Source organism: Zalophus californianus, chromosome 14 (assembly GCF_009762305.2).
Source record: "Zalophus californianus isolate mZalCal1 chromosome 14, mZalCal1.pri.v2, whole genome shotgun sequence".
Lineage (NCBI taxonomy): Eukaryota > Metazoa > Chordata > Mammalia > Carnivora > Otariidae > Zalophus > Zalophus californianus.
Genome location: NC_045608.1, coordinates 86,618,603 through 86,637,768, shown reverse-complemented (window position 1 = coordinate 86,637,768; position 19,166 = coordinate 86,618,603). Strand labels below are relative to the sequence as shown.

At 40.3% G+C, this 19,166-nt stretch overlaps 1 pseudogene; it reads left to right on the top strand.

Annotated features, from left to right (window-relative positions):
• Positions 1 to 13,758: 13,758 nt before the first annotated feature.
• LOC113912398 lies at positions 13,759 to 15,416 on the top strand (annotated as a pseudogene).
• Positions 15,417 to 19,166: the final 3,750 nt, after the last annotated feature.

The window sequence follows — 19,166 nt, the reverse complement described above, 5'->3', positions numbered from 1 at the left end:
AAAGCTTTTTATTGACCTAACAGTTCCTTGGTGTCCCACTGTAATAATAAATCCTCAGTCAGATGCTTAGCAGGATTTATAAATGTCTAACTTCTTAGTTGTGATGGACTAGAAACACCCGATTTAAAGGCTTTTAGTGTCACAGTGGAAAAAGCACACCACACATCATTATTTACGAAGGGGCAGCTAGGGGGACCAAATTTCTGTTTTAAAGTAAGGATTTCAGAGGAAGTTTTTGTTGTATTAAAGGCTACCATGTACAAGATGCTGTGAGATTTCTCTCTGGTCTAGTTTTTTTCAAAGTTGCAATCTATTATAACATTAGAACCTATAAACTCCATGAGAACAGAAGTCTTATTTCCTTGTTCAGTGTAACCACCAGGGAAAACAGCCTAGTAGTTACTCAAAAAGTTAAACATAAAGTTACCATATGACCCAACAGTTCCACTCATAGACATAAACCTAAGAGAAATGAAAATATGTATCCACACAAAAATCTGTACATGAATGTTCACAGCAGGAGTATTCATAATAGACAAAGAGTGGAAATAACCCAAATGTCCATCAACTGATGAATCAGTAGAAAAAGTATTGTATATCCAGGCAATGGAATGTTATTCAGCCACAAGAAAAGGAATGAAGGACTTATAGAGGCAATACACGGATGAACCTTGAAAATGCTATGCTAAGTAAAAGTAGTAAGTCACAAACCACAACATATTGTATGACTTCACAATATGGAGTGTCCAGAACAGGCAAATCCCTACAGAGAGAAAGTTGATTAGTGGTCCCCAGGGGTTGGGGAGGGAAGGTGGAATGGGGAGTGACTACTCATGGATATGGGTTGTTTTTGGCGGGGGTGGGGGGGTGTGGAGAAGGAATGAAAAGGTTCTGAAGTTAGTGCTGGTTGCACAACCTGGTGAACATACTAAAACCACTGAATTGCTCACCTTAAAAGGGTGAGTATTATAGCATATGAACTATATCTCAATTCAAAATACATATTAAAAATTTTTAATGACATCATAAAAAATAATCCTGCCTGGGCGCCTGGGTGGCTCAGGTGGTTAAGCGTCTGCCTTTGGCTCAGGTCAGGATCCTGGAGTCCCGGGATCGAGTCCGGCATCGGGCTCCTTGCTCAGCAGGGAGTCTGCTTCTCCCTCTGACCCTACCCCCTCTCATGTGCTCTCTCTATCAAATAAATAAAATCTTTAGAAAAAAAAAAAATCATCCTGCCCAGGGGCGCCTGGGTGGCTCAGTTAGTTAAGCATCTGCCTTCAGCTCAGGTCATGATCCCAGGGTCCTGGGACTGAGCCCCACATCGAGCTCCTTGCTCAGCGGGGAGTCTGCTTCTCCCTCTCCCTCTGCTGCTCCCCTGCTTCTCCTCTCTCTCCCTTTCTCTCTGTCAAATAAATAAATAAAATATTTAAAAAATAATAATAATAATCCTGCCCATTGCCTTGCAAGAAAAATCACATTACATGGGGAAAAGAAGATTCTTAAATTATAAACTCCTATATTTTGAGGGCAAATGTGTCTTATTCACCTTTCTAAGCCCAGGAGCTATTATGCTCCCCCTAGCCTGTAGATTATACCCTCTGCATCAGTTAAGATGCTTCCATTATTGGTCAAGGAAAATGCAACTCAAACTCACCTAAATAAGAGAGGAATTATGGGTCCATTTGACTTAAAAAGTCCAGATTTAGGTTTCAGATAAGGCTGAATCATCAAGGGCCCAATTTCTTTCTTTATCTCAATTCTGCTCTTCTTTAACAATTTTAACCCCTAACAATTCCTTCTTGCTCTTAAGACGGTGTCCAGTAGTTTCTAAAGCTACAAGCTTCCTTATTTAAGTCCCTAGTAACTTAGTCCAAGTCCAGGAAGTGATTAACTCTTGGTCTTTATTGGGCTGAGTTAGGTCTTGCACCAAAACAAAATGAATCGCTGAATCCAGCAGGATGGTGTCAAAGAATAAAGCAGATAGGCCCAGAGCTAAGAAGCAAAGCTGAGGTAGTTTTCTTTGTGGGGAAAAAGAGAGCCACTCATTCAAAACACAACTAGAAGAGAAAGGGAGAGAGATACAAGAACAAAGGGGTATTGATTCCAGTTAGGAGGGCTTCTAGGCTCTAAGTGCTGATTATTTGGTGGTTGGGGGGGTGGGTTGAAAATTCCTCCTTTTGCTGTGTTTTTCTTTAAATTTATGTGACAAAGTGCAGGTGAGGTTTTCTGAAAGATCTCAAGTAAGAGACTTCAGACTCTGTAGCAGGAGCTTTTAGGTGCAAGAGTAGAGCTTGACAATTATATGTATATTTTAAAAGACAATGGTAAGCACTTGTAGTTTGAAGCCAATCAGTCTCACCAATGTGGCTCTTCCATCAGAAAGAATGAAGAAATGGTGAAGAAATGGTTGTTGGAGAGGGAACAGTGCATTGGACTCGGAACTCAATCACTGAATGAATCAGAAAGACTAAGACAATAGGATGACCTGACAGCAGTGCAGGAAGGAAGACTGGCCTGGGGTGTGTGGGAAGCCCCAAATCTCCTGGAGACAGTTTTCTAGGCAGGTGACAACTAAAAAATATGCCAGTTTTACCTCAAAATATTCATCCACAGATATTCCCGTCCTTTTTACATTTACAGATTTGTAGCTTAAAAAAAGACTGGACACTGTCAAGTAGCAAGATAATTCTTTACATGTTAACCAGGGTAACGAGGACTACATTTTCATAGAAGAGATTCTTTGTGTTGGTAAGAACATTAGAAACCCTAGAGCGAGAGACTTTTTCAAGAAAAACTGTCCAGAGCAAATTCCAAATGACTGAAGTCTCTCCATCAAAAGGGGCATAAATGACCAAAATCTTCTCTCTTCATTTTACAACAGCCATCTTGCTTCCTGTTTCCAAGATTTTTCCAAGTGTAAAACTGATTTCTCAATGATTGAGTTTTTTCCAGCATATGGGCAAACACACTAAGAATTAACGAGTCTATTGTCATGCTTTTCCACCCTCTTCAGAACACAAGCTCCAGAGAACAAAGCCTGCCTCTGGGGCTCACTGGCTAAGTGACCCGGAGCCTGAACCCTCCATCCTCTCCCCTTCAAAGAGCAGTGACAATACCCTCCCTCGCAATAGGGTTACAATGAACATCAACTGAATTAATGCCTATAAACCACTTGGTCCGGTGCCTGGAAACACCACCCAATAAATACTGTTGTTATGTTATGATTATGATAGTTCAGAGGAAACGCATTCCAAACACTTGAAATGCAATCATTTATTTAAACATTATTTAATAACCCCCATGGGGAACATTATTTAATATCCCCCATGTGGCTCTAAGATGTGTACATCTGAGAAATGAGGCAGAACTTTCCTCATCGATCAGATGCAGAAACTAAGGATAGAAGGGCCACAGATCCCACAAAGATAGATGCACAGCTAGACCAAAGACCTACCAGTTGTTTATAGAGGCTAACGCTGTCAGCTCGCAGGAACGTCAATTCTTGAGCCACAGACTGTACTCACTAACTAGTAGAATGATAGAGGCCTGGAAAGTCCAAAGAGGGCAAAAATCAGGCCAAGCAATTATTTAATGATCTAGTCAGTTAAGACAGATCTCACAGCCTCCTTATAAAAGTAATAATGATAAGAGCCCACACACAGATTTTTTTTCCAGCCACTGGAATGATTCATTACCATGTCTCGATGCATTCCATATATTGACTCAGTAGACTTCCCACATATTGACCCTGTATATTGACTCATGGTCTTTACAACAGCCCTTCCAGATGCAGACCCCATGGAACTGAGCAGTCGGGAGATTGCAAAAGGCAAGTTTGGGATGCAAACCCTGGCCACGTGCCTCAGTGTCCACCATTACCCTCTTACCCTCCATGTTCTTCATGGCCCATGATGGTAGCCACCAATCACCGGTAGCCATATTTAAAATTTAAACGAACTCACTTAAAACCAAATAAAATTACAAATTTAGTTCTTCAATTGTCCTAGCCACAATTTAAGTGCTATCAATAGCCACACGTGGCCCAGGACTTCCACTGGACACTGCAGACAGAACCTTTCCATCATCACAGACACCCCTCCTGCTGCCCTATGCTCTGGACCCTCACACTTCACTGTCCCAGGGACTCTAGGGGTCTGTCTGCTTTGCCTGTCTATTATCATAGTTTCACTTGAATTAAAAAAAAATTAGGTTATTCCATTCTCTTTGAACAGGCAGCTTATTCAGGGCCTACAGTTTACACAGGTAACATAGCAAAGGTTGCAAAGCAATTAGAAAACATATTCCCTGCCCCAAAAAACTTAGAATCTACTTGACTAATGAGTTCTCTGAGGCCTATCACAATTGGGCAATGTTGTCTTCTGGTGGAAAAAAAACGTAAAGTATAGTAGAAAGGCAGCACATTAAATAAGCAAATCCAACTCATAATGCAAAATTATTTGCCAGATGCTTTCTTGCACTCTTGTTGCCTAGAACCGTAAATGCATTCTCCCACGGAATCACTGACACACGTGGTGGCTGGGTCCTCATCTTGCCTGAGCCAGCTTACCCTGGGATTCCCCTGAAGCATGGTATCATTTGTTCTTACAGGACCTTTCATCAGCTGTACAATGAGAACATGGATACGCTGTGGCTCAAAAATCCTTTGTAATAGTGGTCCTTCTGAGACCAGGATGTTGCATCTAAGTAACCCCAAAACTGAACTCAGGCAGGAATGCTGAGAACACGACAGGCATAGCGACGAAGTGGAGGGTCGCTTGTGCAGATCCCATAGAGGAATCGAGCTGCATCCTGTCTGGGATCTTCAATCCTTAAGCAAAGTCAAACCCCCCGGGTGACAGGAGTGCTGCATGCTGGCCATGTGTTTCCTGTCGGCATCTATTCCCTCTGCTCTTCTTTTCACCTTCCGTTCTACTCTGCTCCTTCCTTTCCTCCACCTCCATCTGAAAGTGGTGCCACAGACTTTGCAGGATGCAAGTTTTTCATGATCTATTATGAGAATCAGGGACTGTGTGTCTTCCTTCACAACCCCTCCTCCTTTTCTTCCCCCACCGCCTTTTCCCGGTCCTCCAGCTACCATCATGGGGAATTTTTTTTTATATGTCAAAGCATCCTGCGATGTGTTTCATTCCTATCACCTCATTTAACCTCAGAGCAGCCCCATCTGACAAAAGCCACTTACAGAGAGAAAAACCAAGGTCTAATTCACCCAGGCCACATAATAAGAGGTGGATTCAAGTCCGAGTGTCTCCAAGGACACTGCTTTGTCACTGTGGTGGGCCCCCTGCAGTATCCTCAAACCAGGATCGCCCGGGATGGTGGGAAGAGACCTCCTAAGGAAATTTAAGAACTTGGTTTTCATCCTATTCCAGGATAACTTCAGCTATTATTTGGGGGAAATTATTTAATGTCCCTGGATTTCAGGTCTCTTATTTGTAAAATGAGGAGTTGGGGTAGAGGATTTTTGAGGTCACTTCCGGCTCCAAACAAGGATTCTATGATACCCCCACATGCATAACTTTCCCCCAAGTACATTACTTCTGCCACATTTTAACAGATGACAACTAGTATTCACTGATTTACTGATTGTCACTATGAGTCAGGCATTTTACATGCAGTATCTCATTCAGTCTTTATCACAACCTTATAAAGTAAATACCAATATGGAGTAAATTCCTTCTATGATTCTGAAACCAAAGCCCCAACTCTGAAGGACAGGGACCAGACCCAAACTCAAGACATCTGCCTCTCTACTGAAAGGCCATGCACTGGTTCCCAGTGTTGTCCAAAACTCATACCCACTAACCCCGTGGTCAGAGGCCAGATACTGCACTTCCCATAGTACAAAAATATCTAGCACTCAAGAGGCATAATGCATAAGTAGATTAACTCTCAAGGGGGAAAAAAAAAGTAGAACAGAGAAAAAACAAATATACTCTGATGACTAGACTCCTAATAGACTTTGATGTAGCAGGCATACTCAACTTTTACCTGTCTCATTTAACCTACAGAATTAACTTTTATTTATGAATTAAGCTGACTTCTGTGAATCTTTAAAAAAAATTGTATGACAAATACTGATTGTAGTAGCTCCATTAAGCTTAAAGTCCCTACTATAGTTTTTTTTTTTTTAAACCGGCATTTCTCCCTACCAGTTTAATATATTTTTTTAAAGGTGAAGGCAAATCCTGGCTCAATAACACTATCCACGAATGAACCTTTAGCCTATCCACACCTTAACTGACTAAAGTCCTTGAACATTAACAGCCCCATGTGGGACCTGAGCCCCACCCATATTTGGCAAACAATAGTGGTATATAAGGGTAGTTAAGACATTTCTGCAACTATCACTCATTATTCTCTTGGACTATATCTCTCCTCATGAAATCAGTAAGACTACAAACTGTTTTCTTATTAGCTTAATTAAATGTGTCATATGAAAATTCCTCTTGTCAAGTGAAGACATGGATAGATATTTGATAAAGCAAATATAGTAATATTTTAATGATAGAACCAAGGCCGTGAATATGGATGTTCACTGTACAATCCTTTTTTTATATTTGAAAGTTTTAAAAATATTTGTTATGCATTCTACAAATATTACTGACTCCTTACTATATACCAGGCACTGGTATATGGTGAAAGGGGACTTTCCAGTTTAATGCAACAATTCTGCAGAACTGGCTTCTACTAGACTCGGAACCCAAAGTAGAGAACCAGATACTCTTTCAGTCGAAACAGGAAAACCCCCATGAGCCTACCTAGCCTGGAAAGGACCCAGTTATATGCCTGGGGATTAAACCAATCAAAGACGGCCAAATGAATCTGAAAGCCAATCAGGAAGCACCCTGCCCACTGCCCATTTCCCGCACCTCCATATCACTTCCAAAAACCCCACCCTGAGTGAAAGTCCCTCCCAAATAGGACATTGACCAATCAAAGACTGTCTTGAGACTTCCTCCTTTCTCTTTGTAAAACCCATTGTCCTTTCAAATCCTTGTGAGTCTCTAGCGGAAGGAATGCAAGAGTAGCTAACTCCCTTACTGTAGTCAACTCTGGATAAACAGACTTGGATGAACTCTATCGTGGCCTTCAACCCTCCGATAATCCTCAACTACCATCATCTACATGGTTAGTTAAAATCAGTTGTGACAATTCTTAAATAACAAATATCATACCTATATTTGTTTTCTCTCATAATTCCCCTCTTCTTTGTATAGTTTTTAAGAGAGAAGAGGATAAAGTTACCAGCAGCTTGACCAGAATGGGCAAGGTACCTCCTTCAGAGCATCTTGCTTGGGAAGGTCATCTGTAATGTCTGTCTCTGGGGGAAAATGCTGAGAATCACTGAGAATTCAACTTTAACTCTGCATCAGTGTGTTAGTAAATGCTTTGCCCTCCCCATAGTAAAGGACAAGGAAGTGTGAACAGTAATGGTTGTCTGTGGGCTGCATATTTATGAAATAGTAGCCTGAATAATCATGACTGAGTCACTCCAGCAGACTCAATAAAAATTATTGCAATGGTCCATATGTCTTTATTCAATCTTTCCCCTCCCATCTGACCAAACACTGAAATATTCATCCTGCAAGAGTAATTCAAGCCTCACCTCATACATGATGCCTTCTCTCGTCATGCCAAATCAGATGGATTAACCTCACCATAAAACACTCATAGTTATAAGCCTTAGAAAGAAGGAAAGAAAGGGAGAAGAGGGAAAGAGAGAGAAAGAGAGACATGGAGGGAGGGACAAAGGGAGGAAGAAGATAAACCTGTTTTATAGTCTTGTGGAAAATTGAGAAGATCCAGGATTCTTGCAAGGACATAACCTTAACATTTTGCACTTTTTAAAAAGATTTTATTTAGGGGCGCCTGGGTGGCTCAGTTGTTAAGCGTCTGCCTTCGGCTCAGGTCATGATCCCAGGGTCCTAGGATTGAGCCCCGCATCGGGCTCCCTGCTCAGCGGGAAGCCTGCTTCTCCCTCTCCCACTCCCCCTGCTTGTGTTCCCTCTCTCGCTGTGTCTCTCTCTGTCAAATAAATAAATAAAATCTTTAAAAAAATAAATAAAAATAAATAAAAATAAAAGATTTTATTTATTAGAGAGAGAGAGAGAGAGGAACAGAGGGAGAGGGACAAGCAGACTCCACACTGAAGCTGATGCATGGCTCGATCTCAGGACCCCAAGATCATGACCTGAGCCAAAACCAAGAGCCAGACACTTAACTGACTGAGCCATCCAGGCACCCCTCAACATTTTACTTGCAAAGGTGACAGTCAGAATGACAAATAACACTGTTCTGTTTCTTTCTCCTTCATAGCCATCACATTTCTCAGCTATTACCCAGAACTGTTGCTGCTTTTTATATATACTTTCCCTACAATTTCCTCAAAGAGACTCATGAACTATCAGTCAATTCTGAATCAACAAAGCTTCTACAAAAGGGAAGCCCTAGCAATGTAATGCAATAGCCCTTTCTGTCATTTGTCAAAGGGGACGTTGGAGTTTCACTACTGGTATGAGATTTTAAAATCTAATAGGAGAGGTCAGCCTAATACAAGCCAACAGCTTTCTGACACGTTATTCAGAACTGGCTGATGTGTGAGATCGTGAGTGCCTCATCTCTGGATGTCTACATGCAGAACCCAGATAAGGTCATCTAGGGATCCTCCAGATGGGAAGTTAGGAAAGGTGACTCCTTTAAGTCTTGTTAACTTGAAAATTCAAATAAGATTTCTAAGACAAAACTTAAATAGGGTCGGGAGAGGGTGGAAGGAAAGAATAAGGAGGGAAAAAGGAGGAAAAGAATGTTCCAATTTGTATTATGCTTGGAAAAGTCTGAATCCGTACTGGGTCCGTTGGCATGGAATGCATGTTACACTTTGGGCGCCTGGGATTTGTGATGCGGTCAGCCTGGGCCACAGCATTTCTCTGGCTCTGTTAAGTACATTGCTGAGCTGCTGTCTCTGACACCATTCAGAGAGTGTTCCTACAGGGGCGCCTGGGTGGCTCAGTTGTTAAGAGTTTGCCTTCGGCTTGGGTCATGGTCCCAGGGTCCTGGGATCGAGTCCTACATTGGGCTCCCTGCTCTGCAAGAAGCCTGCTTCTCCCTCTCCCACTACCCCCCTGCTTGTGTTCCCTCTTTTACTGTGTCTCTCTCTGTCAAATAAATAAATAAAATCTTAAAAAAAAAAAGAGTGTTCCTACAGACCCAGATAGATGGTTGGGTTGGGCACAGCAGAAAAGGGGCCACTGATGACTCAGAAGCTACTCCTCAGCCTGAGGCTCAAAACACCTCCAGGTCTACTCAGCATTGAGGGGCTGGTTCCAAAGGGGAAGCTAGGATGCTGGGACCGTGCAGGGAGCACAGCAGTCCTGAAATGAGTCCTAGACCCCTCTAACAATCGAATGAATTTGGCCTTTGCAGAACTCACTTCATCATCCCAATGAACCTTCATTTCCTCATCAAGAAACAAATATATGTAAAATTGTGCACATAAGTTAGAAAACAGAGCAAACACAAATGAGAAGACTACTATCGCTTACTTGCAAAAGAAAAGAAAATGGTGAATTCTTTTTTGATATCTGATCACATTCACCTGCACTTACGATGGCAACAGACATTGAAAGCAATGTCTAACAGGTAGAATCACAGACTCCATCGTTTGCCAATGATGACGGGTGTGGCATAGGTTGCTAGTTGCTTAGATAATATCACTTCCTTATTTCATCCTCCTTAAGAGAATGTCCACTTTTCCAGCAATATCAGTGTGTTTGGCTAAGAAACTCTAGTCACCAGACTCCCTTGCAGCTAACAGTGGCTGTGGGACACAGTTCATGGCAACAAGACGCACATTTCCTGAGATTTCTGGGAATGTCCCAAGTCCTGATAATAGTCATTTATCCCTCCTTCCTTGTCTTTCTTTGTGTTCCTGGAATGCTGACCTCATTCTTAGATGCTCGGCAGTTCTGCTTGAAGGACAGCAGAGCAGAAAGGCAACATGAGCCTGACCCTGGAGGAGCACCCTGTACCCCAAAAGGACGGCCCCCAAACTCTTTGCTAGAAAAAGTAAACCCTTTATTTCTTTCAACAGTATCAGGGCTTCTCAGCTAAATCCATCCCAAGGAGACAGTATCAATCAAGAAACACCAAAGTTTTCCAAAGTTCTTTGGGCTTTATCTATATCAAGTTGTTCCCTGTGTTTTCAGATCAAGGAGATCATGCTCAGAACAATGTGCTGGTCACCTTCACACATCATTACAACAACCTGACCACACTCAAGGTTTGGGGTCCTGTCATCTTGGTGATAAATTTGACTGTAAAGACAGTCAAACTTTATCTCACTTCTCTTCCAAGGTAAACTGCTGAATTGCACATCTTATTGAATACAATAAAAACAAAGAGACATGTCCATGAAAATGATGCCAGTAGATGTTTTCTATATTCCTGCCAATGAGAAACTCTTCTAGAAATAGTACATAGAGTTGCCTGTATTACACATTGCCTTACTACACAGTCATCTCATGCCATTCTCCAACTATTTAGAGCCAAAAACAGACAAATTTTAATATAAATTCTAGGAAATGAAAAAAATAATTTAAAAGGAGAGATCCATCTATTTCAGATGATAAACTCCAACTATCAATGGACGTATGCCAACTGTGTTGTGAACAGAAAACTTACAGTCTAGGCACCTTTGGTCATTCAGAGCCTGGAAATAAAATTGTTCACACCCAGCTCCTAGAATTAGAACTGCTACCCCTTTAACTGTTCATCCTGTATTTATAAAATCAGCAGTATTAATGACTGCATGCTGCCTTCACAAGGCAGTTGTAAGAAACAGACCAACACTCATGCAGTCTTTCTCCTTGATTCCTCAGCTTGCACAAGTCACGGTGCTTTACTGGGTAAACTTCAAAGCAACGTAAACAGACCTATTCCATCCACTCATGCACAGAAGCTGATTACCTTTCAAGAATAGTGTAACAAAGTTTGGAGCTCCATCCTTCCATCCTCGATGGGATACAACAGCTGTCATGATGGTAAGTTTGTCAGAGTTCATTCCCAAGACTGGTAGGCTGTTGGCAGGCAATGACTTCTATGAGCAGAATAGAAGGGAAAGAAAGAAAAAGAACTTGTTAGTGGTGACAAACACTTTGGTTGGTCACTCCTCATCCCTTCTCCTTGCCCACCTCCCAATGTAGATATTGAAAAAGCAAAATACACCCTTTCCCAGCCACCCTTGCTGCTCAGAGAGGCTATGAGACCCACTTCTGCCCAAATAGATGTGAGATTGAGGGACTTGGGACAGATTTTTCTTCCTGCATAAAAAGAGACAGGTATATGAGAACACCTTTCTCTTGCCATCTTGATAGACCCCCTACTTCTGCACTCATACAACGCCTTGTGAAGACTTGCTGTCAGTATGGCAACCATTTGGTGACCAGGAAGCATCAAACCTAAGGATAAAAACTAAACATGCTAGAGGTTGGAGCAGAAGGAAAGAAAGAGCATGGGACCCACATCATATTGTCCCTAGCCACTCTCAAAACACCTTCCTCTAAACATCTTATTAAATTTACAGTAAAGTCCTTTCTTAAAAGGTAGATTGCTCCACTCTGCTCTAGTATTCTACATCTAAAAGAACACATATGGACTCAGATTAAGCATCAGGACCTATAAAATTATAGGGGTTCTAAAAATATAACACAAAAGTAACTTAAGAACAATGCAATAGTAACAGCCAAGTCTATGAATAACCAGTCTACCACAGCTTGTTAGTTCATGGAAATATTTACCTGGCAGAGTTTGAACCAGCTGGAACAACTCCAGGGCTCCTTAGCCTCCAGGTCAATTTAGAATGAATGCCAGACTTCTTTGGAAGGAATTTCAAAACGCCCCCTTCATTGAGAAAGTGCTTACTTACCCTACAGGCACAGCCAGAAAGGCCAAGGAAATCATGAGAATTGTTCTCTGTATATATGTGGCAAACACCTCTGGATAGAATGACAATTTCATTTTGTTTTTAATAATAATGAAGTTTTGCCATTTCCTGGTGGGGGGTGGAGGGATAAAGGATAATTATTGCCGTTTTTTGAAAGGAAAAGCTACAAACAACATGAAATTAAGTGATTACCTATAAACCACAGTCAAAATGTAGCCCCATGTAGAGATAGCCAGGGAGCCGGCAGAGGTCAGAATCCAGAAACTTCAAATCTCAGTCTAGCTTCTGTCCCTCCGGCATCCTCTTTCCTGATGACACAGCAGATGCCGTGGTGAGTCACTCCGTTCCTTGCACCTTCCAGAAGCTGGGCCAGGATACAGAGAGAACACAGATTAAAAAGGCAAATCAAACCAGCCCATTCAAATCATTGTAATTAAAGTACCCTAGTGATTTTTTACTCTCATTTAGAATAAAAAGGACCTGAGGAAAAAATATAAAGAAGGCACCAGTATAAAAGAATATATGAGAACATTAAAAGTCAGGGTGATTTCCAAATAGTGTCTACAAAGTAAGCAAAAATGGAGTAACTAGCAGTAGCAGAGGGAGAAGAAATATTCTAGAAATACATCTATTATTCAAGAGTTAACTGGGGCTAAGTCAGCATTTTATTTTCATTTGCTAATAAGGCATGCTATGACTTTTTCAAAATAATGTGAGGTGGCTTGAAATAGTCTGCATAAAGTATAGGGTCTTTAGAATATAAATAATACTGCTTGAGTGCAAACCCTTGCTCAGCCTCATGCTAGCTTTGTGATTTAACCTCTCATTGTCTTGGCCTTGCTGATCAAGTTTACTATGGGAGCAATAACGGCACCAACCTCAAAGCATTCTTACTTCATTTAAGTGGGGAAGCTGAGAGAACACCAAGCAGGATAAATGCCCAAAAAACTACGTTTCATATATCGTTTTCAGATGACAGAAAATCACAAATTAAAAAAAAAAAAGACTGAAAGAAATTAGAGAAAAAAAACACATTACCTATAGAGGAACAAAGATAAAAATCACATCCATCGTGCCCTCAGAAATCGTGCAAGCAAGAATAGAGTGAAATGAAATATTTAAAGTGCTGAAAGAAAAAAAAACACCAAACTAGAATTCTGTACCTTGAGAAATTATCCTTCAAAAGTAAAGAACAAATAAAGACTTTCTCAGACAAACAAAAACTGAGGGCATTTGTTGCCAGCAGATCAGCCTTGCAAGAAATGTTAAAATAAGTTCTTTAGAAAGAAGGAAAATGATGTAGGTCAGAAACTCAGATCTATTGAAGAAAGGAAGAGCATCAAAGGAGGAATAAGTGAGGGTAAAATAAAAATTTTCCCTAATTGACCTAACAGATAAAAGTTTGCTCAAAAACACAGCAACGATGTGTTTGACTCTGTGTGCTCTTGTCAATACCTTGTGTACATACGTATGCCTGTATATGCTGAATGAACGACAGCGATGGTTCAAGGGTTAGGAGGGAGGATTAGCATTATTTTGTTGCATAAGGCACTCACACTGCCCAGAAAGCAATAAGCAATTCCGGGTTATTTAAAGGCGAACTTGAGTTGGTTGTAAGAGTACATGGCAAACTCTAGGGCAACCGCTAAAAAAAAGAACAATAAAAATAAAAGTAAAACCACAACTGATGTGTTAAGAATGAAGAGAAAATGGAATTACAGAAAATGCTCAACCAAAACCACAGAAGACAGAAAAAAGAATGGAAGATACTCTTTCCACCATCTTTCCGTGCGGCCATAATGGTGCGCATGAGTGTCCCGACAGATGCTCTCAAGAGCATTAACAATGCTGAAAAGAGAGGCAAACACCAGGTTCTTATCAGGCCGTGCTCCAAAGTCATCGTCCGGTTTCTCACTGTGAGGAAGCATGATTACATTGGCGAATTTGAAATCATTGATGATCACAGAGCAGGGAAAATTGTTGTGAACCTCACAGGCAGGTTAAACAAGTGTGGCATGATCAGTCCCAGATTTGATGTACAACTGAAAGATCTAGAAAAATAGCAGAATAAACTGCTCCTATCCCGTCAGTTTGGTTTCATTGCACTGACAATCTCAGCTGGCATCATGGACCATGAAGAAGCAAGACGAAAACACACAGGAGGGAAAATCCTGGGATTCTTTTTCTGGGGATGTAATACATACGTGCAAATAAAATGCCTCAGTGGAAAAAAAGAAAAAAAGAATGGAGGACAAAAATAGGTATAAAAAAGGGATAACAAATAGAAAACAATAATATGGTAGATATTAATCCAACTATATCAATAATCACTTTGAATGTCAATGGTTTAAACACACCAGTTAAAAAACAAGATTGTCGGGGCGCCTGGGTGGCTCAGTCGGTTAAGTGTCTGACTTTGGCTCAGGTCATGATCCCGGGGTCCTGGGATCGAGCCCCGCATCGGGCTCCCTGCTCGGCAGGAAGCCTGCTTCTCCCTCTCCCACTCCCCCTGCCTGTGCTTTCTCTCTCGCTGTGTCTGTGACAAATAAATAAATAAATATTTAAAAAAATAAAAAACAGATTATCAGAGTAGATCAAAAACAAGACCTAACTATATGTTGTCTACAAGAAACCCACTTTAAATATAAAGATACAGGGGCGCCTGGGTGGCTCAGTTGGTTGGGCGACTGCCTTCGGCTCAGGTCATGATCCTGGAGTCCCAGGATCGAGTCCCACATCGGACTCCCTGCTCAGCAGGGAGTCCGCTTCTCCCTCTGACCCTCTTTCCTCTCGTGCTCTCTATCTCTCAAATAAATAAAAATAAATAAATAAATAAATAAATAAATATAAAGATACATACAGATTAAAAGTAAATGGATGGGGGCGCCTGGGTGGCTCAGTTGGTTAAGCTTCTGCCTTTGGCTTAGGTCATAGTCCCAGAGTCCTGGGATCAAGCCCCACATAGGGTTCCCTGCTGTGCAGAGAGCCTGCTTCTCCCTCTCCCTCTGCCTGCAGCTCCCCCTTCTTGCTCTCTCTCTCTGTCAAGTAAATGAATAAAAACCTTAAAAAAAAAGTAAATGGATGAAGAGTTAATTTATCTAAAGTTTCTAGGGCAATGCCTCACCCTGAGTAAATGCTATATAATTATTTATTATTATTGAAAGAATTAAATAATATAATTAACAGATTTTTAAAAAATATATTCAATATATATTTATTGAATATAAACATTTGTAAGAGTTAAAGAATTGGTCATATCTTAAGACATTAAGTACATCTCAATAGATTCTAAAAATTATACAATGTAAAACATTCTCTGGCTACAGTGCAATAAGTAACCAATAATTTTTTTTTAATTGGTAAAATTTAAACATCCTCTCCCCACCACCTAACCCTAATTCTAACCCTAGACATCTTATTTTATGAAGGTGGAGAGCTGGTTGATTATCGGTGATGGTGTTTCTCTTGCCGTGGAAACATGAGAAATTTTCCCTGTTTCTTTTTTAAGCAAGATAGTTGGTCTTAAAGTCCTTGAGTTCTGGGTTTCCCTGATTAGAAATAAGGCTAACTTTGTTTTGTGAGATGCATTCAGGGAAATGAGTTCTGCTTGGAGAGTAATAGAAGAAGGTGACCCTTCTTGGAAAGACTATTTGATTCTATAAATTAAGGCTTGGGGGCTTCTGTAGGACTTGGTTGTGGGCAGGCTCCTTGGCCCTCAGTTAGGAACCAAGCACCATGGGTTTTGGAGTTTCAACCAGGATCTGCAAGACCAAATATAATGTTGAGGGTGTGGAAGCTACCATTAGAAGTTGCCTTCTAATAAAATATTTTACAGTCATCTATTATTACATAATAAACTATCCCCAAACTTTAAATTGTTGTTGACTTAAGACAAAAATCATTTTATTATATTGCACAATTCTGTGGATCTGGAATGTGAGTAGGGATCAGCTAGGTGATTCTTCTGTTCCATATGGGTTTGACAAAAATGACTCTGGAATTCAGCTGGCAGATGGGCTGGCCTGGAGGGTCCCAGGATGGCTTCATGTGCATGAAGACTCATGCACACATGCCTGGACAAGGATGGCTAAAGAACCAGTATAGCTAGGTGTATTAAGTACAGCACCACGCATGACCTCCCAGCATGTGATGTCAGTGTAACCAGACATCGTACCTGATCATTCAGGACTCCAGGAGTGAATAAGACAAAAGCAGCATGGTCTTTTATAATCAAAGCCCACATGTCACCTCATGTCACTTCTACTATTGACTGGTAAAAACCATCATAAGCCAGCCCAGATAAAAGCAAAGGGCACATACCCCCATCTCTGACTAGTGCCAACAACTTAACAGCCACTATTTGAAACCACCACAACTACATAGACATGGCCTTAGACCACTGGGAACATCCAAAATGGACTGAAAATCAGGGGCCCTTCTCCAATTTCAGGAACTGCGTAAGCCACCAGAATTCATATATAACATGCCTAATGGAAACAGAGCCAGAAGGAGGCTGACTGTGGCTTAGCTATATGTTTTTAATTACATTAAGAAAATATCAACTCTTATTTTACTAAAGCTTTAAAAATGTTACATATTTAAAACAGATTTATTCACTTAAAAAGTAAAACGTTCTACAAAGCTGAAAAAAAATCTCTTGCTCACTGTATTAGTTTTCTATTGGCTTCTATAACACATACCACAAATTCAGTGGCTTCAAACAACAGGTATTTATTATATTACAGTTCTGTAGGTCAGAGTCTGGCATAGGCCTTGCTAAGCTATCATCTTAATGTCCACAGGGCACTTCCTTTCTGGAGGCTCTAGGGGAGAATCTGTTTCCTTGTTTTTCAGGTTGTTGGCAACATTTAGTCCTTCAGTTTGTAGAACTGAGGTCTCTGTTTCTTTGATGAGGGTTGTTCCTGACTCTTAGAGGCCACCCATGTTCCTAGGGTCATGACCACTCCTGTGGTCACATCTCTCTCTCTCTCCTCTCTGCCCTCAAATGTTCATGTGATTGGATTCACTTAAATAATCCAGGATAATCTTCCAATCTCAAAATCCTTAATTAAATCACATCTGCAAAGTCCCTTTTGCCATGCTACTTAACATAGTCATGTTTTCTGGGGATCAGGACAGGAGCATCTTTGGGAGGTTCTGCCTACCACAATCCCTACTCCCCATCCAATTCCAAAGTCTTTTTTTGTTATATTACCAGCATATAGCATGATTTCTGGATTTTCCTTTTTAATTTAAACCTTAACATTAATATAATGATTTAACTCTTTTATGTGCCCACACATTCACACACACATACATATTCTCCTTCCCTCATTCTCCCCCCCCAAAAAAAGAGTTTTACCACAATTATTGGTTAAATCATTATCCCCCTGTTTACAGTATTATAAGTAAATTTTTTTTAAGATTTTTTTTTTTTTTGAGAGAGAGAGAACACAAGCCTGGGGAGATTCAGAGGGAAGAGAAGCAGACTCCCTGCTGAGCAGGGAGCCCAATGTGGGGCTTGATCCCAGGACCCCAAGATCATGACCTAAGCCGAAGGCAGACACTTAAACAACTGAGCCACCCAGGTGCCCCTAAGCAAAGTAAATATTTTTATAACGAAAAACGTGCTATGCTATGATTATTTATTTCCTGCATAATTGCAATGACTATTTGTCACCTTTCTTTCAGTCACTTAATTTTCTATATATTGATCATCTTGGAAGTTTTCATCAGAATTGGAAATCATTTCTCAATACATTTGAACGCAGCAAGAAATCTATCAATTGTTCTCCTTGCTTGAAAACATTCCTCCTTGGCCTATTCCCTTTCGCTGGAACTTGGATTGATTGCTGTCCCATCTATTATAGCTATTGAACTGGAAATATTCTTTTAGTATCCTTCCTTCCCAGGATTGCCTTTTCTTTTCTCCTATGTTGAGGATCACCTGTCTCTTGGTCTCTTCCCTCTTTTTGCTGGAGCGCATGCTCCAGTAACTCTCTGAGAAAAGGTGCATGATTTTTTTTTTTTTTTTTTTTTTTTTAGTTTGCATGTCTTAAAATCTTTTTTTATTCTACCCTCACATTTGCTTAATGCTTAGGCTTTGTATAGTATGCTGGGTTGGAAATCTTCCTCCCCCAACTCCAAAATGATGTCAAGATTTGAGTGAGGATGGTGTGGGGAGTGGCCTGTATGGTATCTTATAGCAATGGAATAACAGAGAAGGTCAATTGTGAAGGGGGAGTTAACCAGAATGACATCTCCACCACAAGTATGTTCTCAGGCACATCATTTTTTAAGTGCAGATGATATTTGAGGATCTAAGAAATGGTTCCTTTAATCTACTATGCTTGCATATTTTAGAAAAGTTTTCATGTACTTAACCTCTAGCCTTTCATATACTTAACCAATTTGAACATTTCATATACTTAACCAATTTGAACACTGCTGTTCTAAAGCATCAACTCTTCCTGGAAGAGGGGTACCTAAGGGGTAGAGAGACAAAAAAACACTGGTTGTCTTACTCTCTCCTTCTTTTTCACTTACCATCCCTCAAGACCAGAAACAAAAGCTTTAGAAAAGTTATTTCTTTCTACTGTATCACATCCTCCTTCCACCCTATAAAAGTGGTTCAATGGCCTCTTTGTGATTCTGATGCTCAATAACCTAAATTTCTCTAGAGTCAAGAATACTCAAATAAAATCACCAATAATGACAATTTTCATTTATTTTTCCTTTTAAAATTTATATCAGAAATTTATATGGTCTGCTTTGCAAGATATGAAGAATTTAAGAAACATACACATTATAAATGTTTTTAAAAGACTCATGAGTTTTAAAGATTCAAGACAAGAGAAAAAAGAAGGACTTCGATGATTTTCTAATCACATTTATCATGAACAATTTTGGCCTATGTTTCTACTAATGACAATTGTTATTAATTTTAGTCAAGTTTTAAAGAAAGTAACCAAGTCCCAGACACTGGATATTATGGCAATGTTATAACCTTATTTTCCAGGCTTGTGGAAACCAGAGAGTTTTACAGTGAACAGTTAAGCAGTCTATGATTAATTGCTAAAATGAGAGCTATAAGCATATATCTGACTCAGTATCATGAAAGACCTAGGCTATTAGCAAATGTGCTCCAGAACTTTATCCTGTAATCTACTTAAATAAAAAATAAAAGTTACTAAGCTGTCAGTTG